The sequence below is a fragment of the Lycium ferocissimum genome, chromosome 9, assembly GCF_029784015.1.
Source record: "Lycium ferocissimum isolate CSIRO_LF1 chromosome 9, AGI_CSIRO_Lferr_CH_V1, whole genome shotgun sequence".
Lineage (NCBI taxonomy): Eukaryota > Viridiplantae > Streptophyta > Magnoliopsida > Solanales > Solanaceae > Lycium > Lycium ferocissimum.
In genome coordinates this window covers 22,621,043-22,648,743 of record NC_081350.1, presented here as the reverse complement: position 1 = coordinate 22,648,743, position 27,701 = coordinate 22,621,043, and the positions used below count along the sequence as shown (strand labels likewise).

Here is a 27,701-nt window from a genome sequence, read left to right as displayed (position 1 = left end):
TGTTTACAAAGGAGATGACATATGCACGACATCACTATCTTATGTCCGAATTGCTATTGTGTGACCACCAGCATCAATTTGAGGGGGGATGTTAGTCAATATTATAATTGTATAGTTATCACAAAATGTACTTTTTCCTAGAATAGGACTTAATTACTGATTGTATAGTTATTACAATATATATTCCTTCCTAGAATAGAATAGGACTTTGATTGCATAGTTATTACAATATATACTCCTTCCTAGAATAGGACTTTAACCCTACAGTTGTATAGCTATAAATATACCTATGGTATTATTGTATAAACACAGAAAACAGTTCTAAAAGTCTTGCGTTTCTTCTATCAATTACCACTTTGATGAGGTGGCATAGAGAGCGTGTTTCTCTCTCTCAAAGAGAGCAAAAAGCAAGAAAAATAGTGAAAAGCAAGAAAATATGAAGAAAAATAATTTTTTTTAAATGGTTATACATTTTAAAATGGTATTTCCGGTATGCTAGCTCTGTCACAGCCTCGGAAAGATTCTTCTCGTTTTGAATGCTCTGCACCCAATTTGCGTTAATGTGAGCCCTCTTGATGTTTTGCTTCAATGTCCTTGCAATGTACGGCTTGGTACGGCTAGCAAAAAACACTTCAACCTCTTTTGCCTTCTCATAGGACGAGAACTGAAGAAAAGAAAGATTGAGCCAAAAAGATCAAAGACAATATGTAATGGAGTAATCCATTAAACTGCTTTCCACTCGTGTGATTTCATTACAAGGCAGAAGCAACAGATACAGCTTTTGGAAAAAGTTCTCCAACAATGTAAGCAACTACATGCAAATGCTTAAGAAAAGATGGCAGGGGAGCAAAAACAAACCGGTGACAGTGTTGCATTGATGAAGTAGTCAATAATAATCCAGAGCTGTAAGTCTTGTGGATGTGATCCCATTTATCCCGTATTCAAACAATTTGAAGTCTTAGTGTTGCGAATTCTTATTTCTCAAGAAGAGGGGCTTGAAGTTCTCCCAATACCGAGAGACACTTCACAAGAGCTTTTTGCGGGAAAACTTGCAAGTACAGTTGAACTCTACCCGTGTGAGGCCTCGTTGTTATATCCTGCATTTTTGTACATTAGGATATTCCGAGCTAACCGTGAAAAGTTAAGGACAAGACTAGTCCGGATGCGAGGTTGAGATTTTTGACCATCGATTTTATTTTAAGGCATAAGTTGCGTTATTTTGTTGAATGGAATATTAAGGAAAAACTTGGGGTTAAAAGTGAAATTATGGAAATTAATATTTCATGAAATTTGGGGCCAAAAGTGCGAGAGTTAAAAACTTAAAATTCAAGGAATAAAAGAGCCACGTGGCGGCCACATGGTGTGCCATAGGCCACATGGCTAAATAATATATGTGTGTATAGATGACAATTGATCATCTTTCATTATCTCCACCCCTTAGAAATTTCAAGAAGTATGAAGAAAGAGAGAAAGGAGGGTATTCGGCCATGGTGGCCGAACCCATGTCCATGGGAATTCCTCACCAACAAAAAATTTATTTCCCTAGTTTTCTACTCTTTGGAAGGTGCTAAACAACATGGAGTAATTGTTAGAGCAAGCAAATCCTTGGTTCATGCAAGCACCAACTCTAGCCAAGTAAAGAACTAAGTGAAAAGGTAAGGTTCAATCTCATTTTTCATGTGTTATGGATAGTTTATGTGTGTTGTAGTAAGTAGAAATGGATGAAATTCATGAAAACATGGATATTGGTGTGTGGTTAAATATGTGTGTTGTGTGTAGGAATGAAGAACTAATTTTATTTAGCATGTTTTGGTTGTTGTTGTACGGGTTCCATAATGAAAATGATGGTTTAATGATTTAAATGGAAGTTGGAATCGTTTGTAGGTTGTTGGAAGAAATAATGTAATTTTAATATAGTTTTTGTATTATTGTGGTTAATGTGGCTAAATATGGAATGTTGGTGTAGTTTATGAATTTGGAGGAAAGGAAATGTGTTGTTGCGGTTCCTATGGAAGTTGGAAGGTTTCGGGTGGCTTGGTGTGTTGATTAGGTTATTTTGAATATTGTGCGAGTTGTTTGAAATGTTGTTGAATCTCGATTGAATGATTCCGGATTAGTACTTGAATATGTAAGCATTGGTGTTAGTTGAATACATGTAGTTGAATTGAGTATAATTGGAATGTTGTTGAAATATGTAGAAAAGAGTCATTGATGGTAGAATGCCTTTTGAATTAATTGTTGATGTTGTTAGAATGGTTGTTGGTATTGTTGTTGAAAATTTAGCCGAGTTGAAATCTCGGGGATGTTGAATTTACGGGGGAAATGCTGCCCAAATTTCTGCAAAATCATGTGCTAGTTGAAATTGAAGTTTTAAGGATCTATGGCTAATGTTTGATACCAAATGATGTTATTGTAGATTTTGGAGAAGCCGAGACGTAAGTTTGGATTAATTTAGGAAGCGGACGAGGTATGTGAAGCTTACCCTTTCTTTCTTGTGGCATGTCTTAGTCGTAAGTAGATTGTGATACGAGTCTCGGGGGTGACTCCATTCTTAAGGTCCGAAAACAGTGTGCGATTTTTATTCATTCCTTAATGTTGGCACTCTTAATGCACCGAACTATGATCCTTATGTTTTTACATGATTTGGTTTCAAGGATTTTATAAAAGTTTTTATTCCAAAAAAGGTTTCGTAACTACGAACGGTCAACTTTCATAGACGAGCCGGGATCGCTTGAAACGTTCGCGGGAGATTCTACAATGGATAAGGTCTCCAACTTTCATAAATAGACCCGGATTGGTTCGATACTCGTCCGTGGGCCCCGAGACTCTCCTTTGTGTGGTACTAACGACTTTTGAAAGGATTTAGTGTAACGATCATCTTAATCCTCGAGCAGCGATTACTTATTTCTCTAACAAGTTTATAATGACGATTAGGCCCCTAAGCTCCATAAGTTACTTTATATGGTCTAATACGTATTTATGAGTCCTAAATGTTATATTTGATATGCTTTCGAGCGACATTCGGAGGAAACCTGATTTAACTATCGCCTTGGTTTTCAAATGACGATTCATTGTGATTATTTTGTTGAGTCTTTGAAAATGTTTTAAACTGCATATAGCTGCTCACGACTCTGCTCGTGCATTATGTTACTACATCCTTCACCGAGTCCCGGGCCGGTTATGTTATCGTGCGCACTATGTTATATTCGGCAGTATGATGTGTTACGGTTCACCGAGTTCCTCGCTAGAGGGCCGGGTACCGCTTATGGTGTTATGATGTGCTATGATGTTATGATGTGCTTCGGAGATTACGGAGATATGAAATCTTCTGGAGTATGATGTGTTATGGCGCCATCGGCAGGCGGGCGACCATAGTTCTAAGAGCCCTATGCATGTTTTGTATTTTTATGAGTAAGCATTTTGGTATTTTGATATTGCATTTACTTTCTATACTTCTGGTTTTGACTACGCTCCTGATTACTATATTTCATGCTTTGCATACTCAGTACATATTCGCACGACCCCTTCGTCTGGGCTGCGTTTCATGCCGCGCAGGTACAGATACTCATTTGGATGATCCACCAGCGTAGGATTCCTATTCAGCTGACTTAGAGCGCTCCCTTGTTCTGGAGCCTATACTCCGATCCAGATTCTGTTACTATGCATATGTATATGTGTATTCACGGGTACGGCGGGGCCCTATCCCGTCATATGATTCTGTTATGATTCTTAGAGGTCTGTAGACATATATGTGTGGGTTATGGGTATTCACTATTCAGTCGTGTTTGTGTGATTTGTGATTTGGACGTCCCCCTATACTATGATCGCCTTATCGGCTTATATGTGATATTACCTACTGGATTATGACAGCGATGTGTATATCTGTATATTCTTGACAGCCTCGGGGCGACGTTCCACTTTTCTGTAAATATATGTTATTTGTACACGGTATAAGTTATTTGTATGCTATTTCTGATTTGGGATACTGGGTAGGTTCGCGTGCCCAACTCGAGCACGAGTCACGGCCTACGGGGTTGGGTCGTGACACTCGTAGCTAGGGAGAACCACCTACGGCCAGAAGAAAGAAAATACCTAGCGCCCTGATCCCCTCAATGAGCAGTGTTTTCTCATGGAGGACATGCACTTTGTTGGCACTCAAAAAAAGGTTATTCAATCAAGAATGTATGTCTCCTTGCATCTTCCTGAGCAATCTATCAGTTATGAAATGTAGCATTTTGTGCTAGTTATTTCATATGAACATGTTGCGCTTTCCTATATTAGTAATATTATAAGAACATGTTGCACTTCCTCCTAATGAAATCATTGCACTTTGAACTAACATGAATTCCTCACTCTTACGTACCTACGTCTTTACAAGTTACAGTTTAATACAATTTACTACGAGCACTTTTTCAAGGTATCTTATTTGAAAGAAGTAATACAAATACCTCGAAGAATGCAATATTTATAGGAAAGGGAGAACTCACTTGCAACCATTTCCAAGCAGTTTCACGGCCTTCAAGGCTAACCGCAAGACCGAAAACACAATCTTGGCTCCGTACCTGAAAATTTCCAAGCCATAGAATACTCTCAGAACATTTTGTCAAAAAAAAATACATGATCTTTCTCTCTCTCTGTCTCTCTCCCTGCGTGTGTGTGTGAGAGAGAGAGAGGGAGAAAGATAACCCAGTGCTCCCTAAAAATCATGAATACCTCAGAACATAACAAGAAGTTGAGGACTTCAAGGATAATCTCGGGGTCCTTGCAAGATGCCAATGCACCTATAGAACAAGAGAATGCACTTATTGGTTGGACATAAACTGATAACAAAAACATGTAATGTCATATTTGGCATGAATTGATAGATAACTTCACCTAAAATTCTTGTCTTTTCCTGGCTGAGGTTAGTCTCTCTGTAAACACTTAAAGAGCTTCAAACCCTAATCTATCTGATTTAGTCACCCTTTGCATCACAGCTACATAAACAGCCTGCAGACGGAAGGAGGGATCACAATCTGCATAAGGTAAAGAAGAAATCACTTTTGAGTTGTAATGTAATCAAGTGTTGTAACCCTTCTCAAGTCAGGAGGAAGAACAACTGTGTTTCTGTCATCCAAAAATATGTGGAAGCGCCTGATTGCTTCATTTATTGTTTCTTCATGTCCAAAGGCAGCCAGAGCATTCAGCAGTTCCCCTCTCAACAAGGCATCTAGGTGGCTTTCCCCTTGTTTAGGATCCTAACAAAGTCACGTCCCAAAATACCCGCTAGATGTGATTGGCACCCAGCAAACACCACCCGCCAGGCGAACCATATATCATACCCTTAATCATTTACGAAAGCACTAAAAGAAAATAAGTGCAAGTCCAACAACGTTATTAATGATAAAAATGCGAAATAGTCGCCAACCAAATCCATAATCGATTTATGAAAACCAACTAACGCTAAGATAAAAAGAATCTCTAGCCCACCTCCCATGCTAAGACCATGGAGCATCTAACAGAGTTACATGAGTTTGAATATCGGGCATGTAAACCCAAAATAAAAGGAAGTAACTAGAAATAAACTAGGTAAAGCTGAAATGGCCGCCTCCACGAATAATGCGGTGGCTCACCTCAGCAACATAATCCATTCACAAAATCTTCAACTACCAAAATTTCCTCGTTCTCAATGACGATATCGCATGGACATGCGAGTAAGGAGTGAGTTATACATAAATATAACCCGAAGATCCTCGACCCGCCACTTTAAATATCCCTGGAATAAGTGTTAGAAAATACAAACACACAACAAGCACAAAATATTACGCACATGAATATATCATTATATAATAGCAACCAAGGCTCAAACCACTATTTATCAAGTATATTATATATCTCAACACAATTTACACTAAGGACCTATCATAAACGGCAGTTAAAGAATTAATCAACACCATGAATCCATGGCAACACACACAATGTGCCAAATATGTCGGGAAGCATACACAATGCTAAGGGAAGCATACACAATGCCCTAATATCATCAAGAAGCATACACAATGCCCCAATATCATCAAGAAGCATACACAATGCTAAGGGAAGCATACACAATGCCCCAATATCATGGCTCACAGCTATATCACATCACAAAACAATTTATAAAGAGAGTTTTAGATTATTTGAAAATAAAGTATATGCGGCTGGCCTTAAGGACCACCGATTCTGCCAAGCACACGCTCGCTCCAACACATGGAACAAGCAGACAAAACATATATTTTTTTTCAAAACGGGTTTTGAAAAACAAGTACCCAAAGCTTAAAGTCTCACTTATCCCAAATTCACAATTCAAGCACACTTCCTGATAAATCAAAATTGCATTCTCGAGTCTCCGGATTGCCTCAAACTACACAAAAACATATTTAGAATGGTCAAAACCCTTAGGGTAAACCACTTCTGTATCTTTAGAGGCTTAAATGGTTAAAGTCAAATTTTAAAGGACGAAAACGCCCTCTGGTCAATGTGTTCAAAACCCTACAAGACATATATTTTCGAGAAGGCCTTAACGAGAGGATTCCAACGATATATAGAAGTCTAAAATCCGACACTATTTACCCTTTCAAATCAATGATTTTGATTGAAGAACCCTAGAGCTAAACTTTCTCAATTGCTCAAAATATCCCCATATTTTCACCATAAAGATTCATCCATAATTATGTAATAAACTTAAATAAAATATTAGAATCATTACCTTGATGATTTGGGATGAAAGTTCTTATTTTTATACCCTCCTTTCCCTTCTTTTTCTCCCTTTCTTTTCTTTTCTTCTACTGGTTTTTTTTTCCTTCTCTGTTGCTCGTTCTCTTTTTGTTTGGGTTGTACAGTAATGCTTCACGTCTGATGGCTTAGCCATCGACTTTTAGAATCCTTTTTTTTTCTTTTCCTATTCCTTTTGGGCTTGGCCCACTAAATTACTTCTTTTCTATTTTCTTTTTATTCCTTTTTGCTAAAATTACCCCATAAACCCTTATTTAAAAAATTGGGTTATTACACCAAGTCTCCTGTTGATAAAAGGGAAGTCCAATTAGAAGCAAACATTTTGTTGCCACAACGGAAAAATGAGATTAATGGTCAACCAGGACCCGTGCACCAAAATCCCTCTCTTCATTAATGAACAAGTTTTCTTCCCACAAAATTCTTCCATTGGTGATGAATAAAGGGTAAACATGATGAATTTGTAATACATCAATTTACCCATTCATTCTTTTCTAAGGCGTTACTGGCAGCAGATATCTATTTTTTTGGGGGGGAGGGGTGTGGGAATAGGCAAAAGATATCTAATTAGAGACAAATTATTATCTCTACATTGATTTCAGTTCTTATTAGCTCCCAAGTCCTCCTAACTTAGCAAAGAGAGCTACTAGACAAAAGATCACAAGATACAAGAAGTTCTAAGTCATCTTTTGTCAAGAACTACTCTCGGAGAATAGAAATTGATTTTCTCGTCATAGGTTGACCCATGAATGTCAAGAAGGCCAGAGCAAGCATAATTTGTTCTGATTTATGTTGCTTTCTGCTATATCTAATAGATTTAGCTATTAGACGTTCATCTATCTATGCTTATAACACACCGAGTAGAAATCATTGCAACTATGTGCCTTTTTCTCTTTCTTTTACACTGCTTCCACCACCCCAGAGCTCAAGTCTTCTTTCCCCCCTTGAACTTTAATGTGGGAATTCACATGACCACATCTTCGGATGCGAAGACCAAAAATACAAAGATACAGTAATGTACGTTGTACTTTCGAAAAAGAAGTACCATACCTCGCAAATATCGGAAAAGATTGATGAAAAACAACTTTATGTGATTTTGCAAGTCGGAGAAAGACATCACCGCAATTCTTGAAACTTTGTAACTTATCTCGTATGAAGAATGGAGAACAACGATTTTTGGACCGACCACACTAATACCTAAAAGAGGTCGAAAGTAGTCAAATTACGCTTATTAGATTTGATAAAATAGTGTAGTCGAGCTCCTCCCCGAAAGAAGCCATCGTGGCAAACAAAGATGACAAAGACTGATGACACGCCATAGATAAGGCATATGAATCATCCAAAATGCCTGTTCAGGAAAACACAATCCCATCAGCAGTCGACTTTAACTGTTTAATACAAATAATGTTAACAAAGTGGGACACAGTTCTAAAACCAAAGTGTGAAGGAGGGCTGGGGGTGAGAGATCTGTCTGCTCACAACAAAAGCTTATCAATGAAGTGGCTTTGGAGATATGGCACAGAAGAACCGAGCCTATGGAAAGAGGTGGTCAAATCAATTCATGAGGCCCAGATATCTAATGCTCCCTATGGAGTTGGGCTTTGGAAATATATCGGCAAACTTGGCAATGAATTCTTCCAAAAGGTCCATTTCAAGCCTGGCAATGGAGATCATGTGAAATTTTGGGAAGACAGGTGGATAGGCAACTACACTTTAAAGGAAGATTACCCTGGGTTATTCAATATACCACTAGACAAGACCTCAATTGCCCAAAATAGAAGCAACAACTTTTGGGATGTGCACTTCAGAAGCACCCTCAAGATTGGGAGTTAGACAACCTGCTGGAATTACTAGCTAAGGTGGAAACATTTAGCATTGATGCAAATACTTCAGACAGAATAAGATGGGGCAGTAAAGGAATCTTCTCAGTTAAAGAATGCTATAGGCAGCTTGGCAACCAAGGTTTGGTTATTGACTATTGGCTATGGAAATTGATTTGGAGGACCAAATTACCTCCTAAAGTTAAGTGCTTCATCTGGATGGCGCTCAACAATGCCATCCCTACAATTGACAATCTTAACAGGAATGAACGTGAACTGGTCAACAGATGCTATTTTTGCAAGTGTCAGCTAGAAATAGTCAACCATTTACTTCTTCACTATCCAGTAGCTTTTAATCTTTGGAGCATGGTTTTCAATATTTTTGGATTAAGTTGGGTGATGCCTCAAAATCTTAGAGAAGCATATGTGAGTTGGAGCCTTTGGAAAGTTGATAAGACCATCAAAAACTTGGTTGATGTCCCTGATGCTGTTTGTTGGAGTCTCTGGAATGGGAGAAACAGAAGGTGTTTTGATGGCATATCAACTCCAAGTTATTCTCTTAAAGCTAAATGTTTAGTGAATCTCTTTTGTTGGACAATGTTGTCCCCAGTAATTAGTCCAGTACAATTTTTGGATTTTATTAGCACTTTAGTTCTTGATTGAGACATTGTTTTGGGGCAAACCTTGTTTTCCTACACTTTTGTTCTTTTGTAATTAGCCTCTTGTAACTTTGCATCTTCTTGATGCCTTTCAATGAAACACATGACTTCATCAAAAAAAAAAAAAAAAAAGTTTACAAAAATGCTGTTATTACCGTACTTGTCATTTGTTGACAAGCACTTGCTCTCCATAGCATGTCTGAGTCTAGCTGATAGCTCATCATCATATTTAACTCTGTAAAAACCTGTCTGGCCCACGTTAACTTTTATCCAAGGATTTCCTTTAGATGAAATAGAGCCTAATAAGTCCTTTACATCAAGGGCTTCTGACTTTCCTTGCATTAAGAAGTTTTTACGAGCTCCATAAGAGCCACAACAGACTGTTAACGGAACTATCCATTGCCCATCACCATGAGAACCACTCAGTAAAAATTGTGTGTGTTGCATAGAAATACAAGTATTATCAAGTCTAAAAGGAGTCTAAGAGCTCATAGTATGGAGAAGACTAGACTTGGTAATGGAAATTATTGAGTGGGAGAGAAACCGAATACATAGGTTAGAAACAAGATAACCTGCTCACACTCCAGCTTTTGGTCTTTAATCTTGACAGAGACAACTGGGTAACCCATTTGCTTTGTCCAGGAGTTCATCAACTTGTTCACAGGTTCACCAGACTCCTCCTGAAGGACAGACCATAAATCCTCTGTCTTCGCATTTGAGCAAGCATATCTTTTTATGTATGAAGCAAGTGCCCTCTGGTTTGATGAAATATTACAAGAGACAAATTCATTAGTCCATACAAGCAAGCAACAGCTACACGATATTCTGGAAAGAAAATTTAGAACATATATTTATGATGGGTGGTCAATGAGTAGCGTGGTTTCTCTTTTGACAAATTAATGGTTGCTGCTTTAAGAATGATGGTCAACAGCAGTATTCGTTCAATCATCATGATGCCCATTAAATTTTCAGTAACTAAGATATGTTAGGTTTTTGGGTTTTCCCTTCCTATGTGGAATTGGATTAATAAAACCCAATCCAATTAGTTTTTTGGGTTTTCCCTTCCTATGTGGAATTGGATTATAAAACCCAATCCAATTTGACCAGCCAATTTTGCTCAAAATTTCCTCTATGTATAGGATCAATTTAGGTCTTATTTTCACAACACAAGAGTGAATTCATAGCGGCATATAGAGAGAAAAAACGTGAGAGAGAAATTTTACTTTCTCACAATGAGTCCGCTTTTAAATTGCGTTTCTCGATTCGTTAACCGTTGGATCGTGCTGAAATTCGAACTGGGGGTTCTCAACATCTGATTCTTCGATTTCAACGGTGAAGATCGGATTTTGTAGTCTGTATCCAGTTTTTCTAGACGAACAGTAGCTCATTTTTTGGGGTGATTTCTCTCCTTTCTTCGCTAGTTTTGGTGCTATCTTTTATGTATTGTTTCTCCGTGCTTGGCTTTGTTGTTGTATCCATTTGGAGAACATTGTTGTAACTCTTGTTGATTATAGTGGAGCTTTTGTGGGCGGGAGTGCCCTAGTGGATGTTTCCCTCTTCAAGGGGAGTTCTACTTAAATTTGGTGTCTTGCAATTGATTTATTTTTGCTTGCTTTCTATTTTATTGTTCGTATAGGCTGCTGCCCCGATTTCCATTTGTGCTTTAGTATTTATTGTCTTCTCTTGGTTCAAATAGTGTGGGAAGTTTCGACTTGGGTATTTCTTCCGTCGTATTCTGTCGTGCAATTTGGTTATTGCTTTGTTTCTTCCCAATAAGATAAACCATTTTATCAAGTTCAAGAACATAGAAAAGAGAAAGGACTATTTTTTTACTAGGCAATTAACATTGGAAGATACGAGTATCCTTTCATCACAAAATCTAGACTAATGCGATTTCATTACAAAAATAACAGTTAACCCCCACAGTAAGGTCACAACCATTCCGAGAAGGCCTTATGTATAATACTTCCTCTATTCCATTTTATGTGGCACATTGTCCTCCCAAAAAGAATGACATCATACTCTTTTTGGAAATTATTTAATCTTATCATCCCCATTTAACCCCTTGGCATAAAAGTTCATCCATTTATATAGAAGGAGCCAAAAAACGAAAAAAGATGTGGAGCCCTCACCAGGATATAATTGTTACTTCACACACATATTATATACATATATGTGTGTGTATTTGCCTTACATGTCAAAGGTCTTCTTTATTTTTTAAATTACGTCCCTAGTCAAATACCTTCTCATAAAATGGGATGGAGTAATAATTAAGGGTGAGCGAAGTTTTAGTGTAACTCGGTAGAGAAGTCCTGTCAAAATTTTCTACTAACAATACTTTGCAAGCCTCACTAGTAAGGGAAGATAACATATTAAAAAACATTGTCACGCTGAATGGTATAGTTCTTCTTCTAATTCCACCATCCCACTTTCCATCTCCAGCTTCTGACACACAAGTGTTTGTCAGGTAACTGTATATCTTTTTTTTTTTTTTTCTTTTTTTCATCAGACCAGGTAACTAGTATATGTCAATAATAGCACAACAGATGGGAGGAGAGAAATAAAGCAAAAAGGGTTGAAAAGAAGATAATGGAAAAGAATGTTAATATAGTAAACAACGGAAATGCAAACCTGGAAACTTTCAGGTCCAAGATAGCTTTGTAACATCCGGATGACAGATGCACCTTTTCTATAAATAATTGCATCAAAAATTTCAACAATTTCTCCGACATGATTGATGTCAACCTGGTAAGACAAAATAAGATTTGTATAAACTCTAAAGGTAGCACAACTAAAGATGTCAAAAATTAGAGAAGAAACAAAAATTGCATCTTGCATTTAGCACAATACAAGAACCAAATCGGAAGTTGCTTCACACCTCAATGGGGTGGGATTCTGCAAGCCCATCTAGACGAAGTCCCTCAGTGGACAGTATTCCTGCCATACCAGAATTCCGGTGCTGTTGAAGGTATGAATGAACACTTTACCCTAATTGGTTGGAATTAAACCACATGCTCCACCGCATGTGCAGGCCCCCGTCAATTCCTTTGAGTTTCGGTCTTGCGACCGCACTCCCCCGGCGGAGTGTTAACGAAAGAGCTCATGCCATAAATTGCTAATGAAGACCGGGTCACCGGTCGACAATTGAGTGTGGCATTCCATGCAATGAATAAATAGGGAAATCAAAGGTATAACAACGCATAAATAAAACCTTTCTATTAGAAAATTGGTTACAAATCCTCTTACTAATGCAAAGTTGACATATCTACGGATATATATGAATATAGAATATATATATATATATATATATATATATATATATATAGCGGTATATACCAATAAGGTAGTTTATACCAATAAGATAGTATCTTATATTCATAAGAATGAATCTCATACTAGTGATAAGACCGAAAAACCAAATAAAAAAGATTTGGTTTAAACCAGCTAGAATGTATAAATACAATGTTTTAAATACGCGTATAAAGAGGTTAATCAGAAACATTCAATTTACGTGACTCATAAGCCCTCCGTATCTAAAGATAGATGGCTAAAGGGCGTGTTCCGCAGTTAACTAAGAAGGCGATCGATTGTCTTGGAGAGGAAAGGAACCCCGGGACCTCCTTTACTCGATCGTCAAGAAGAGTTAGTAGCGCTTGAGTATTGATCACTCCTTCTTGTTTTCTTCAATTCGAGGGGCGTTCGGCCCTTGATTGTAAGGAGAGGGACAATGTAGTGTATTTTAACGAAACGAGTTCCTTGTGATGTGTTGAATCTTCAATGAACTTCCATCAGCACTTCAGATTGATCTTGAGGAAGAACGTCTCGGAAATAGATTCCCTGCTAGCAAGAGCAACTTAGAAAGATAAAGGAGCGCAAACAGGGTTGTTTGAAAATGAACAGATAAGCTAAGGGAGAGTTGACTTTGAGAAAGAAGGTGCTCTTCAAGAAACTGAGTCCAAATCTTCCATTCTGGGAACAAGCTATCAGTTGCCAAATAACTCACCTGAATGCCGACCAGAGAATTAGAATGAACAGCTTTGCGACCCAGTCAATGAACAAAAGCATATACTTCTAATAAAAGCAGCATACCCATGTTGCAAAACCCTCATTCAGCCATAGATGTGTCCGCCATTCCATTGTTACAAGATTGCCAAACCACTGATGAGCAAGCTCATAAGCCACCACAGTCGCAACCTGAAGAAAACCCAAATTTTATTCAACAGGCGCAAGATAGAAATAAGTCAGTTTAATACCACATATCATAAGCAGCCACCAAAGTTCCAACAAATATATATTACCCTCTGCTTGTTAGCAGCGGCAGAATGCCTAAGCAATGCTGTTTCTAGGTATGTAACTAGACCATAATTTTCCATCGCGTCCGCAGCAAAATCAGGAAGGGCAATCATGTCCAATTTGGGTAGTGAATATGGTACACCAAAGTACCTGCAAGTATTTTAGTCCGCAAATTAGAATATATTTTCAAGCAGTTGTCACCCACCCACCCTCGCCAAACCAAAAAAAAAACTTAAACAGGAATAACGGTACATTATCAATACAAATATTTAGAAACTAAGGCTTCCATGATCCCTCTTCTTCATTAGATCCTTTTTCCATAAATAAAAGGACAAAAACATATTTAGACAAAGTGAAGCATACTCTTTGAAGAGGGGCAGCGTTTTGACAGCAACGTGTAATGCGAAGTTCCCTTGATTTGCCTTTCCTACCTGACAGTATACTCGAACAGGAATTCCTGCACAAAGTGATGTTAATTTACTGACAGGAAATGGTCAGACACAAATTCACTAATACCAGAATATGTACCATCAGATATATGATCCTCAACATAGTCGAACAAGCCAACGACAAATGCCACCAAGTATGTAGACATGATTGGAGACTCTTGATAATGAATTGTTTTAAGATTCCCCGTCACTTTTTCTTCTTCAACTGGCACGTTAGAGAGAGCTACCAGTTCCGATGGTACTTCAAGTGTAATCTTAAAGGTGGCCTGGATTATTCATATTAAGTAAGACGAAGGAAAAATAAAACCTGATTCCTAACAAAACTAGAAGAACTAAATTTTGTAAGGAACAAATAAAATACTTAACAAAGATTAAAAAAAAGAAAAGTTATTAGATCACGTTCATGTGTGTTTTGTCGCACTGATAGCTAACGTATGATGAATATCTAACGAACAGCTGCTGGCAATAGCAATTAAGATTACGGAGTAGATAAACAAAGAGAAAAGTACTGCACACGTGAAAATACCAAAGATGGCCATGTGCTGACAATACCTTACAAGCAGGTTCATCCCAGCGCGGAAAGCAATGCCTGGCATCAGCTGGTTCAAATTGGGTAACAGCCATGTTCCTTTCTCCCCATTATGTTCGTAGGTACTGCTAAAAGCCAATCAAGACCGTTAAGTGATCTACAGATAGCACAATCACAATCACAATGAAGTATACGTAAAGAGAAGTGCAATGTTTTCCTATCTTGTTTTTCTGTCAGCTAAGATCACGAAAGGACTACTACCAATTGATAGGGAAGAAACATGTTGGATTGATATACTAGCTGCCTAGTCAACAGGGTACATTATAGAACTAATAGATTTAGGCCACGACAGAGTTACTTAGGGGACTTGCCAACATACCTTCTCATAAGTTGGTATTTTACTAACTTATTTCTTCTTTAATCTTAGATTGTTGCTATATTTTGATTGAGAAAATAGTGCATTTAATATCGTTTACTTCCATTTTATAGGTTCATATGATTGAGAAGAGCTTTAGAAGAAACCAAGTAAAAAATTAAAGACAAAAAGAGGCCAAATTGAAGAAATGAAAAAAAGTGGACAGTTTTGAAAAAATGGGATAGATTTGCAAAAAAAGAAATTCAGGGGCTGTTTTGGTCTAATTTTGAGTGGAAAAATTTTGAGACTACAAAAGCAAGACTTGAAGGCATTATTTTTCATCTTTGGCCATTTCATACAAGTCTTGGAGAGCTAAGGTTCATCAACCACACCACTGGAGGAGAAGATTGGAGTACTTTAATGATAAATTTCTTAACCCTTTCTTCAATTTCGTACTTTGTCTTGTATATCTAAGTGTGTAGAATTTTATTCCATCATTTTAATCTTGTTTATGAAATTATTTATTTGGAAAGTTGGATGAAATTTATTGTTATGCTTATGTATTGAATGATTTTTATTTCTATTGAAGTGGGTCTTTGTTATTTTAATTAATCTTGCTCTTTAATGTTTCTTAAGGGATTAGCTAACTCTAAGACCCGCCCATTTACTTTGATTTGAGCTCGAGAGAGGAAGATTGAAGTTGGGAAAGATTAATTAACAAGAATTTGGGTCATTAAATCTCATCTAATAACTTGAGCTAGATATACAAAAGTTACTTGAGATTATATTGATTGTGCTTAATATCACACTCTAAGGCTTGAGAAAGCTTAGAGTGAAATTCATTGATTTGGTCGAGAGACTTTTGATGATATTTTAGAGACCATTATCTAATTAGCATAAACTCACTCTTAGTTGTAAAATCGTGAAATACATTAGATCGTTACTTGAGCGTAATTCCCTTTGTATCCATACTTGTGGCCATTGATCATTTTTCCCGCTTTCTAGTTAGTTTTATCTTTAATAGTTATTAAACTAAACCAAAAATCAGATATTGAAAAAGTGTTTGGCTTGACTTAGTTGGTGATAATTCCTCACTTGTTTATATCGCCTTTATATTGTTCCCTGTGGATTCGACCCCTACTCATTGTTGGGTAAATTATATTGCGACGACCGTGTACACTTTCTCTTTGAGGAGTGGATTTGGACGTTATCACCTTCCAAACTGAGCTTATGGAAGCAGGTATTACCCTTCCAATGATATCTTGACTTAATCAATTATCAGCCTAATATATTTTAACACCCAGATAAAGGTCCTTTGTAAACATAAAAGATAACACTAAAAAATAATCTTTTGTGAAGTTGAATAGACTCCTTTCATTTCTGAATTAGCTTGTGACAAGTCCAAGCATTAGTATGAGTTCGTTGACCGCGTAAGGGTGATTCTTCATCAGAATTCCATGATAACAAGTGGTGGTGACCGGAGAGTACATGCCAGCGACGACGGTGGCTCCATACGGGGGATTGTCAGGTTCTTATGAGTGCATTAACCACAATTAAAGACCAATGGGGTCTTCAAAACGCATAAACAAGATAATCCTAGATTCTATGAATGGAAATCGGATGGCAAAAACATGAGCAATCAATAACCATATATACTTGGAAAAACATAATCAAATCATCACTACAACAGAAAAGAAACAAATTCTCTCAAAACAAACCCAATAACCAAAAAAAAAAAAAATGTTTCGTTGTTCTGTCCAAACATGGGAAAAGCTTAATACCTTCTGTAAAACCCTTTCATCCTGTCATTGAGCGTTCCTTCAAAGGCCATACTCGAACTCCAAAACCAAGTGGAAGACTTTCTCCAAACTCCACCACCACTATCTCATCCTCTTCAATCAACCCCACCTCCAACGCCTCAAATACCTATAACACACAAAACGACACGTGTTCAATACAACAAACAACAACAACAACAAAAAATGACAACATACCCAGTATAATCCCACAAGTGAGGTATGGAAAAGGTTAGTGTGTACGCGGCCCTCCCAAAGGTAGAGAGGTTATTTCGGGTGGACCCTCTCCATGTAAAAGATATCAAAATCAAGTATGGAGAGGAAATACGGTACTAAAGAAGCCATGCTAAGAATAGAAAAGACAGTAGCAACAACCAATAAAATGATAACCGAATGTTATAGAGCAACCACTCCTGGCATGCAGGCCACTGATAAGTTGGTATTTTACCAACTTATCTCTTCTTTAATCTTAGATTTTTGCTATGTTTGATTGATAAAGTAGTGCACTTGATGTTGTTTACTTCTATTTTACAGGTTTATGTGATTTAGAAGTGATCGGTACAAGTGAAAACAAGTCAAAAGAGGACAAATTGAAGAAAATGAAAAAAAAGGCTAAAAATGCAACAACGGGTCAGATTTGCAAAACTGAAAGTTAGGGGCTTATTTTGTCATATTTTGACTTTGCAAAATTTGGAAATTATAAGAGGAAGGCTTGAGGGAAATTTCCCACATCTATGGTCATTTTCAACACAAGTTTTGGAGACTAGGGTTTATCAACTCACACTTTGGAAGAGAAGATTTGAAGACTTAGATGAGAAATTTCTTACTCTTTTACTCATTTCTTCAATTCCTTGTTATGTATTGAATATCTAAGTGTGTAGTACTCCATTCCATTACTTGAATCTTATTTATGGAAATATTCTATGATTAAAGTTTGGATGAAGCTCTTGTTTTGCTAATGTATTGAATGATTTTTATTGCTAATAAAGTGAGTTAATGTTGTTTTAATTAAGCTTGTTCTTTAATGTTTCTTAAGGGATTAGCTAACCCTAAGACCAGCCCATTTACTTCGATTTGAGCTTGAGAGAGGAAGATTGAAGTTGGGAAAGATTAATTAACAAGAATTTGGGGCTTTAAAACCCATCTAATAACTTGAGCTAGAGATAGAAAAGTTACTTGAGATTATATCGATCGTGCTTAATATCACACTCTAAGGCTTGAGAAAGCTTAGAGTGAAATTCATTGATTTGATCGAGAGACTTTTGATGAGATTTTAGAGATCATTATCTAATTAACATAAATTCACTCATTGTTGTAAAATCGTGAAATACATTAGATCATAGTTACTTGAGCGTAATTTCCTATGAATCCATACTTGTGGTCATTGATCATTTTACCCATTTTTTAGTTAATTTTATCTTTGTTAGTTGTTAAAATAAAAATCAAATATTGAAAAGGTGTTTGGCTTAGCGTAGTTGGTGATAATTCCTTACTTATTTAAATCGCCTAGTATATTGTTCCCTGTGGGATCGATCCCGACTCATAGCTGGGTATATTATATTGCGACCGTGTACACTTTCTCTTTGGGGAGTGAATTTGGACATTATCAATTTTGGTGCCGTTGCGGGGGGTCAATTTGGCGTATTTGAGTTAGTTTGGGATATAAGCTTACTTGCTTTGGTCCAAACTTGTGAATATTTGTGTAGTTATTTTCTTTGACTTTTTTTTTTTTTTTTAGTTTTGTAAATGGCATCATATAATGAAAATTGGTCGGATGGTAGTTGTTCATACTTTGATGACCCTTGTCCTTATTGTGGAGGACCACACTCATGGCAAAATTATTTGAATACTCCCGGGGGCGGATTGTGCGCACAATCTCAAACCTATGAGTGGAGTATTTGTGATAGATATGATGGTCAAAATGATCATTGGGCTAATTGTGCTTATTTGTCCTTCCCTTCCCCGAACCCCCACTATAATGATTCTACTTTTGATTTTGATGATAATAGGGATATGGAAGTGGAAGAAGTTTCGGTACTCAAAATGAGAAGATAATGTTCATGTTGGAGACCATCCTTGAAAAAGTGGACAAATAGAACTTAGCAGTTAAGGACTTGAAGCAAGCACTTAATGACTTGAGTTAAGCAACTAATTGCAATGACAACTTGGAGGATCAAATGAAATCGTTGGTTGAGGCTCATAATGCTCACCAACTTGAGGGTGTTGAAAGTAGTCAAGAAAGGTCCATATTTGGAAGAGAAAATGAGCTTCATTATGAGAAATCAAAAATTGAACATCCGCCAACCAACTCTATGCTTATTGGAGATGCCAGAGAAGAAAGGGAATTAGATTCAATTGGTGTTATGGAAGATGTGAAAATTGACTCTAGTTCATTTGGGAGTGAGGATGTCAAAGATAGAGCAAATTTAAAAATGGAGCGTCTTAGACCGCATTCCAACCATTTTTCAATATTATGCTTAGCGGATGCTATGAAAATTGAACTAACCGAGCCTGTGGAGAATTTTGGAGGTGAAGAACAAGATGTTTTTATTTTTAAGTTTGTCATGCCAAGACGACAAAATGACATCCCTCACTGAAAGGCCAAAAAGTGTAAAATGTGATACCCGAAAGTTGGCCTCTTTGTGTCATGACCCATTTAGCCTAGGCCGTGCGGGCACTTACCTTCCCACCTCGGTAAGCAAACCCTCATCCCAACAATGAACCAGTACATTAATTGAATAAAGTTAAGTAGCGGAAATCAACAAATGCGTAAGTCACACGATATATATATATAGTAGTAAATACCCCCAGGGTCTAGTTTGAATAATACAAGAGCATCTTAGGTGAATAGTAACTTCTGGAATACTAATGTCTATGTCTCTGAAATAAAAGTGAGACATATATTAGGGAAGTCTTCAAGGTTAGCGGATGCCATGCTCACCCCGAAACTCGAGATGTCGAAGAGTCAATCGACCACGAAATGATACTAGGTACTTGCATTCATAAAAGAATGCGGCATTTTGAGTCGATAAAAACACATTTTCATCATGCCCGAAGATAGTTAACACAATTCGAAAATTCCTCGCGATAAGCAAGGAATCTAACAAGTACTAGACAATATGATCACAACTAAGTATCCGTCATCGCCTATGTAAAGCTTCTAAACCCAAATACGTCAAGTCCAAATATATCCGATCTAATCCAATATCACTATCCAATCAAGTCATAATGCAATGCGACAATTCATATGAGGTGTACATATGTACTCTAGACGGAAATATCGACGTCTCGGTAGCACAACCCAGCGTGATTCGCGAAGTCTAAGTGCCACCCGTCCAAGATCTTTGCCCGACGGATAGACGGGACCCTAGCTAATGCTCGCGGGGAGGAGTCCCCACGCATCACCTTACCCGCGAGTTTTAACAACGATTTCGGGATATCATTCGGCCATACAATTTTAAATTTTATCGGACATCGGCCATCTCACAATTCAAGTAAAAAAGTATCAAATATCGGTCTCACACAATTAACGATTCCGGAATTGATCTTCGGACATCGGCCTTTTCATAATCACTCAAGTAAAAGAGTTTATCAAATATCAGTTTCATATAACCAACGATTCCATAATTGATCTTCGGACATCGGCCTTTTCATAATCACTTGCAAGTAAAAGAGTTTATCAAATATCGGTTTAACAATCAACGAAATCATCAGGGGTATCGGCCATGCATCGTGAATGTGTGAGAACAAGTGAAGCGTATATCAATTATCAACAATCAAGTTCAATATCACAAGTACCAACGAAGGGGTCTGCCAATAATGTATCATATGACCATACCCACAATGGTATGCCAACAACATAACGATATCACAAGTACCAACAGAGGGGTACGCCAACAATGTATCATATCACAACACCATGGCAACTATATAATATCACATAAGTACCAACAACGGGTGCCAACAATGTGTCATAGTTCAAATACCCACATAGTAATGTTAGTCTTTCTTTTGACAATAACATATTTCGATATCTACCAACTATTCATGGCATCAACCATCACAACGGAACAATCTCACACATAACGTGTGTGTGTGTGTGTGCCTAACCTAAGGCAATATCCAACCCGACTTTGTTTTTCACATGGATGATATTCTAAATATGTGCTTTTTTTTCTGGTAAGCCATAACCTACGGGACCGCCGGCCGCAACACCAACAACTCATTTCTTTGCTTTGCCCTTCCGCTGAACCTCGGAACCAAAGTAGTCTAAGCATAATTTAATTTTATATTAAAAATCATGAAGAATGATACTAATATTGCTACTATTTCAATTCGGTCTATTTTAACCTGGATTGGGGAAACGGGTCCAAATAAAACGAGAAATTCGCGGGCAAAATACCAAATTAAGTACTAAGCAATCATAAACCAAATTAATTGTTGATTTAGCCAAATGATTAGCCTAATTTCTGATTTCAAGCAAAACCCTCAATTTGGGTATAAACCCTAAGTGTTCAATTCCAAAATTCAAAGTTAAAAGTGAAAGATATATGATTAATAAGCTTAGATTGGTCAATATCTAACGTAAACATCACCAATTTTATCATTAATAATTTTAGGAACAATGTTCTTCCAAACCCTCCTTCAACTCTTATCACCAAGGGTTTATTAAGAGAATAGGGGAATCTAACGTGATAATGGGTTAAAGGAAGAATGAAGAAATGAGTAGGAATTACCACCAATATTTTCCACCAAATATCCTTAAGAGCAGTTTCTTCAAGCTCCAATATGGAAATGAGACAAAATGAGGGTCTAGGTCTTTTTAACACTTCATTAATATTATTAATCGCCGTCACGCGGCGTGTGCCATCTCGGGCCAAAGTCATTAACCGCTCCGGCGATAGAGCCCGCGCGAGAGAGAGAACCCCGACACCGGGGGGGGTAAAGTCTCACAATTCGATCCTATTTTCGACTAGTTCCCGAGGCTATGCGGCTTACATACCATATGCGTAGACACACATAAAAACGCGCTACGAACTCGCCGGTGGCCTCAGAATTCCCAACGGAGGTCTCGTTGACCGAGTCAACCCCTGATGCCTTAATTCCAATTTCCCATCCCAAGTTTGAAATGCATCTGAGTGCATTGGGAACCGAACCAAATACACACACAAGTTCTAAACGACCATCCGAACTTCTCGAAATCAACAGAATTTCAAAAGAGGTTCGTTTGCCCAAAAGCCAACTTCGGGTCAAACATTTTTCATTTTAAGCCAATATTTCCCAAAAGTTGCCCGAATCCAGGTCCAGACACCTCGGAAAGCATGTCAACGGTACTCTCAGGTCAAAGGTGAGCTAATCCATGCTCGGAAACAGGCGAAAACGCCAAAATACTATAATGACTAAACAGGTCGTTACACTTTGCTTTTTTGTCATCGCCCCACGATTTTCACTGGAATCTTGATTCAAAGTTGGGACGAAAATTCATATCCTCCAATTGGAGGGAAAAGTAGTAAGGTTGACAACCGTCGTGCCACGACGTTAAATGGGCCAACGCGGCGCTTTATGGGAGGCAACCCATATTTCTCCATTTTTAGCTTGAATTTTGCAATTTTAATTTTTAGATAAGCTTCTTCTTCTTTTTTTTTTTTTTTTTTTTTTTTTTTTTTGTCATTCTACCAAGTTTCATAATTTTGGAGATGATTGGATGGAATTTGGGGGGTGTTGCAGTGTTTAGACAGTGAAAAATATGCGCAAAACTGCTTCTACATCACTGTCAGCTATTCAGCACTTTATTTTTGGTTGAGATGGTTAAGTAAAGTGTCCCGTAAGTGTTATGTTTTTGTTCAACTGGTCTTAAAGTGGGTTCCCAGAAGTGACTTTAAAAATAAAGCAAATGCCTCCTCCCCAACTCCCCTGCGCTCTTTTCTTTTAAAACATACCACTTCCTGCGTTTTATTTCCTCTTTGTCAAATGCGAGAGCCCTGCCTCCACTCAATACTCTCACGCACCACAATCTGCACACACCGATTGTCCGCTCCTCCATTAATTCCTCAATGCTCGACCACCAGGTAAGTGTCTATCCCTCCTCTCCTCTTATCTCTCTCCCACAATCTCTCTGTTGGCAGAATTTTCTTTCGTTTCCATTTTGAATGTGAGGTTAGAGCTCAAAATTGTGCAATTCTGATGTGGTTGGTTGATTGAGATGCAATTGTGCTTCATTGAAACTAATTTTCCCATTGAATTGGGAGGGTAATTCAATTAACTAAGTGTCTCAAAAAGCTTGTTTAAAATGCTGCACGTAAGTTGTTTGATGAATTGTCTGACAGGTGATTTCATTCCCCGTGAAGTCTGAGTAACCAAGCGCTATTAGAAGATGCGTAGAAGTAAGTGTAGGGTGGTCTAGGCGAGATTAGGAGCATTGAATATTTTGTGTCCTTCGTGAAAATTGCGTCCTACTACAACTTGCGGTTATGGGCTGAATTGTGACTTAAATTTATTCGGAATTGTATGGATGAATTTTCTTGTGATAGTTTGATCATGGCAAGCAAAGGAAAACATGAGAATGTGCTAACAGGGAGTCTCTCTTAACTTTGGTTTTCACTTTTTAGTTACATTGAGGACAATGCAACATTTTAAGTTGAGGGAGGCTTTATTTTGATAGATATTTTTGTGATGGGTGTGATATGTCATGATATGATAATTTGGTAGATTGATTTTATTTTGGTATTTTCTTATGACATTTATATTGGTATGGTTTTTTTATTTTTTTTATTTTTTTTATTACTAGCTTCTTTAGTTTTTTGTACTTTAGATGTAGGAATGGTGTTGGGATGTGATTTTTGCTCCTTTGCCAATTTTGGCTTGCTTGGTACCAACACATTTAAACCTTGGCATATGAATTCTTGACTTTTGAAAAAGAAAAACGATTGAAGTAAGGATTCTTGTTGTGACTTTTAGACTCAATTTTTGGCTCTTATTTTCACTAATTAGTCTCTTTAGGCTATGAGTGACTTTTTGAGTTCATTTGTTTCAATTGGTTTTTGGATACATATTCTACTTGAGCTTTCATATGCTATGTGTGGTGAGGTTTATTTGTGAGTTCTTTTACATTATTTGTGGTCTAGAACTTGCCTGGAATGAGTTTCAAGGCGAAATCCTAGACTACACTTGATTTAAAAAATGATTTTCCCTTGGACCCTTTTTGTGTCTTAAATTTCCTACCCTTGCATATTTTCCCTAGTCAACCCCTTTTGAGCCTTTAACCTTTTCTTTGACAACCATGTTACAAGCTTTACCCCGTTGTTCATTGATCCATCTTTTGATACCCTACCTCCTTAAGTGCATTGAAAGTGCAAACATAGGCTAAAAGCCTAAGTTTGGGGGTGATGGTTGGTAACGTGTGATGTGGAAGTTGCTTGAAAGGTGAAAATGAAAAGAAAGAAAAAATATAATAGTGGTCTTCCTTGAAATTTTGAAAAAAAAAAAAAAAAAAAAGAACAAACAGCAACAAAAAGAATGAAGAAAAATGAAGGAAGAATAAATAGTTGTGAATAATGGGAAGACTAGGTGGTGAAATGAAAAGATGAAGAAAATGGTGGAAAAGCTTTAAAGGAAGTGTGCTTTGATTGTTGAAAATTGTAGTGCTTAGGGAGATTTTTGAGTCACTATTTCCAAATTTTGCCCCTACCTTAACCAAAAGCCTACATTACAACCCTTTAAGTCCTAATTGATTTTGAACCAAGTGTGTCTACATTAGTGGAGAAATACATGAAGGGCAGCTTATGGTACTACTTGTACATTTGAACATCTTTGTGAGAGAAGAGAGTTTTGTTTCCATTTGATATCCTATTTGTATTTTGAATTGCATTTTGTCAGTTTGGGATTCTCTCTTAATTGTGAGGGCACATAGAGATTTGAGTTGTGAATGTGTTCCATTTTCCAATTGGGAGGAATGAACAAAAGAAAGTTGTTTGTGATAATGAGGCAAATTTTGAAGCTTTAGTGTTATGTCTTGATTGCTATTTTGTTTAACTTGGTGCTTGATCACTTAAAATGAAATGAAATTTTTGAGAAGTTATTGGTCGGTATATGCCTTGGATTAATTGTTGGTACCAATCAAAGTCATGTTTTGTGCTTAAAGTGGACCTTTTTGACTTGGTATAATATTGGTGCGCTATTGAGTTGAGTCCTTTGAAGGGAATTGTAAGTTTTGATTTGCTTGAGGACAAACAAAGGTTTAAGTTTGGGGGTTTGATAAGTTGGTATTTTACCAACTTATTTCTTCTTTAATCTTAGATTTTTGCTATGTTTGATTGATATTGATAAAGTAGTGCACTTAATGTTATTTACTTCTATTTTACAGGTTTATTTAGAAGTGATCGGGAGAGAAAACAAGTGAAAACAAGTCAAAAGAGGCCAAATTGAAGAAATTGAAAAAATGGCTAAAAATGCAAAAAGGGGTCAGATTTGCAAAACTGAAATTTAGGGACTTATTTTGTCATATTTTGATTTTGCTAGATTTGGGAATTATAAGAGGAAGACTTGGAGGAAATTTCCCACATCTTTGGCCATTTTCAACACAAGTTTTGGAGACTAAGGTTCATCAACTCACACTTTGAAAGAGAAGATTTGAAGACTTACATGAGCAATTTCTTACTCTTTTACTCATTTCTTCAATTCCTTATTATGTATTGAATATCTAAGTGTGTAGTATTTCATTCCATTACTTGAATCTTGTTTTTCGAAATATTCTATGATTAAAGTTTGGATGAAACTCTTGTTTTGCTTATGTATTGAATGATTTTTATTACTAATGAAGTGAGTTAATGTTGTTTTAATTAATCTTATTCTTTAATGTTTCTTACGGGATTAGCTAACCCTAAGACCCGCTCATTTACTTCGATTTGAGCTCGAGAGAGGAATATTGAAGTTGGGAAAGATTAATTAACAAGAATTTGGGGCTTTAAAACCCATGTAATAACTTGAGCTAGAGAAGGAAAAGTTACTTGAGATTATATTGATTGTACTTAATATCACACTCTAAGGCTTGAGAAAGCTTAGGGTGAAATTCATTGATTTGGCCGAGGGATTTTTGATGAGATTTTAGAGATCATTATCCAATTAGCATAAACTCACTCATAGCTGTAAAATCGTGAAATACATTAGATCGTTACTTTAGCGTAATTTCCTTTATATCCATACTTGTGGCCATTGATCATTTTATCCATTTTTTAGTTAATTTAATCTTTGTTAGTTGTTAAAACAAAAATCAAATATTGAAAAAGTTTTTGGCTTAGCGTAGTTGGTGATAATTCCTTACTTGTTTAAATCGTCTAGTATATTGTTTCCTGTGAGATCGACCCCAACTCATAGTTGGGTAAATTATATTGCATACGACCGTATACACTTTTTCTTTGAGAGGTGGATTTTGACGTTATCAGCCACCACTACGAGTCGCGGCCCTATGCGTGGATCGACTGGCGTTGATACCAATGTGATAGACCAAACATGAGAGCCCCACCTAAAAGACTAGTCTGATATGTGGGAGAGCCCATGTAGCCTATAAACCTATTAACATTTCTTTCGATCCCACTAGTGAGGATAGAAACAAACGAAACAATAGGTAATAATAAAATCGAAGAACAAACAAACAACAAGGATAACATATCAAACTACTTGTTGGTCAAAAAAGGGTCAATCTTAAAAAGGGTCAATCAAGAAAAACATCTTGTTTGAAGATTTGAAGAGAACAGTAGCAACAACATATAAAACAGTAACAAAAGTAAAGGAAACAACAGGAAATAATATCATTGAAGAAAAAACAACAAAAGATAACATATCAAACTACTTGTTGGTTAAAAAAGGCTTAATCTTGAAAAAGGGTCAATCAAGAAATGCACCTTGTTTGACGATTTGAAGTGAACAAACAACAAAGGATCACATATCAAACTACTTGTTGGTGAAGAAATGCTCAAGGGTCATTCAAGAAAAGCACAACAACAATTAAAATAGTAACCAAAGCAAAGGAAACAACAGCTAATAATAAAATCAAGAACAAACAACAAACAACAAAAGATAACATATCAAACTACTTGTTGGTAAATAAATGCTCAATCTTGAAAATGGCCAATCAATAAAATCACCTTATTATTTGAAAAGAACAAACAACAAAGGATAACATATCAAACTACTTGTTGTTCAAAAAAGGCTCAATCTTGAAAAGGGTTAATCAAGAAAAGTCACCTTGTTTGAAGATTTGAAGTGAAGAGACTTGGGGTCAACAAATAATTCAGCAGCATTGAGGACAATGAATTTGGCGTCGGAGACAACATCAACAGAGATGTCAACGTAGCCAGTGAATTTACAGGTGACAAGGTTAGGCTTCAACCTTAAATTGTACCTCTTTGGGACAGCAAACTTGGGAAGACGAGGTTGTCCTTTGAATTGATCATACCTGTTCTCCATTGTTCAATCAAGATTGTTTGGTTTTTTCTCTATGTTATAAATCTTGGATCTAGATGACTACTATCATGAAGAAGTTGTCTAGTATATATAGAGATGTGGATTGTACCATCAAGCGTGTTGTGTACAAGTTTAGTACCTACTATTTTATACTATAATTTTTCTTTTCATAAGAGTAAAAAACATGTTCCTATTTTCTAATTTTCACTAGTTTGTCCAATTTGTTTTTTCTTTTTTATTTTATGTACTAGTGTCACCTGGCCCATGCTAAGTACTAATATTAAAATTAAATTTATAATTTTTTTTTATTTTTTTAGCTTTTTGTGACATTAAGTTATTGAAGAAGTAGTTCGACATTCTCTACGAACTCCTAAAAACTAAATCATAATATAAATGTATTTGAAAGTCAAAGAAGAATTTCTTTTTATTTTCAAATAATTTCATGTTATAAGAGCTCTTCTCTTTTTAATTTCATTGAATGCTTTTGAGAATATAGTGTCCAATAATTCAAATTGAACTTTATCATATGTTAGATTAATTTCACTTATTTTTGCTGAATTAAATCTATGTTGACTAACCAATTATTGCA

The 27,701-nt window shown here is 36.7% G+C and overlaps 1 pseudogene; it reads right to left on the bottom strand.

Moving 5' to 3' along the window:
• Window positions 1-376: 376 nt before the first annotated feature.
• Window positions 377-27,330, bottom strand: LOC132029908 (aminopeptidase M1-like; annotated as a pseudogene).
• Between the last annotated feature and the right edge of the window lie 371 nt (window positions 27,331-27,701).